The following is a 1,424-nucleotide window of genomic DNA, read 5'->3' as shown; positions in this document are numbered from 1 at the left end:
GCACTGGTACATTAACTGTCTGAGGGCAGGGGCTGTTTTTTGTCATCGTGCACTGGGCGCTGGGTATCGTTGTTTGCAGAGTGTCCTGCCAAGTAGATTTAGGCAAAGCGAACGAGTGGAAGGTATAATGACCGAGTGAGTCACAACTACAGTGGAGAAAATCCCAAAACACTTTGCAATAGTACTGGCAAGTATTTTCTCAATCATTCACTCATTTACTCTTCACATAAATCCCATGGAGGGGGGGTTTATTCCTATTTTGCGGATGCCAGCTAAATTCAGGCATACACAGAGAGGTTAATGGGATTGTCCAATGTCTGACAGTAGCTTGTGGTATGGAAGGCTGAATTTAAAGTCCATTCCTTCTCGGCTTGGCACATGAGCTCTTAGCCCTGGTAGAAACAGAGAGTAGAAGGTAGAAACCTCCCTTGCAGGTGGGAGCTATTGATCGGGTGCCCATATATGACCAGCTCTGAGGCTGGACTTGCAGGGAATTGTAGGATTATGTAAGAGACGTGGCTGAAGCACTGGCTGCAAGGTGTCTGCCTCCAACAGGGTGTACAGACTTATTTCCCCGGGATGTCAACAGTTTAAAGCACTTAATGTAAAAACAAAACGAGCAGGACTCACGTAACTTGGCCCCATCCTTCGCTGAGAATTCCAAATCATACTTGTCAACCTTGACATCCAAGTCCACCCCTTTCAATCCCAGAACAGAGACACAAAAGGAATCTTAACTAACTGGTAGACATTATAATACCCTCGTGTTTCCCTGGCCTTGATTTGGGGGCAGTTATTTGTTGCTGAATGCAGTAGCAATGCCTGAGAGCCCAGGGAGCAAAGGGAGCAAAGGGGATGATGTCAGCAATGATCCCTGGGCAGTCCACACACCACTTTTACTCAGGAAGCTCTTTGAGTCAAAAGTCCTATTCCATAATCTACTCAGCGCTCTCATGGACCTTCCTGTATTCATTCAACAAACACTCATTAACACTTAATATACCAGACTCTGTTCTAGATGAGCTATGGTGACAAAGAAGAAGAAGGCTCTTAAAATCATGAAACTCAGATTATATGGGTAGGGACAAAAAGTAACCACATAAATAATTATAAAAATAAAATAGTTTTATGTTGCGGTAAGTATTATCAAAGCACTTAGGGGGCAGGGAGAGAAAATAATGAGGGTTGCTTTACTTTTGATAGTGTGGTCAGGGGAGGCTTCCTGGAGGTGGTGTCATTTAAGTAGAAGCCTAAAGAAAGTGAAGCAGCCAGGCATTTGAGGGTAGTGGAAAAGAGAACTCCAGGCATTGGCAGTCGGAAGACAGCCCGGGCAAGCCACAGAGTTGAAAATCACGTGCACCCGTGAGGCTGCATTAGATCGGGATGGCCCCAATGTGGTCTTGAAATTTAATTTTGAATACCAC

This window comes from Ailuropoda melanoleuca, chromosome 13 (assembly GCF_002007445.2).
Source record: "Ailuropoda melanoleuca isolate Jingjing chromosome 13, ASM200744v2, whole genome shotgun sequence".
Taxonomy (NCBI): domain Eukaryota; kingdom Metazoa; phylum Chordata; class Mammalia; order Carnivora; family Ursidae; genus Ailuropoda; species Ailuropoda melanoleuca.
Note: the sequence above shows the minus strand (reverse complement) of the source record.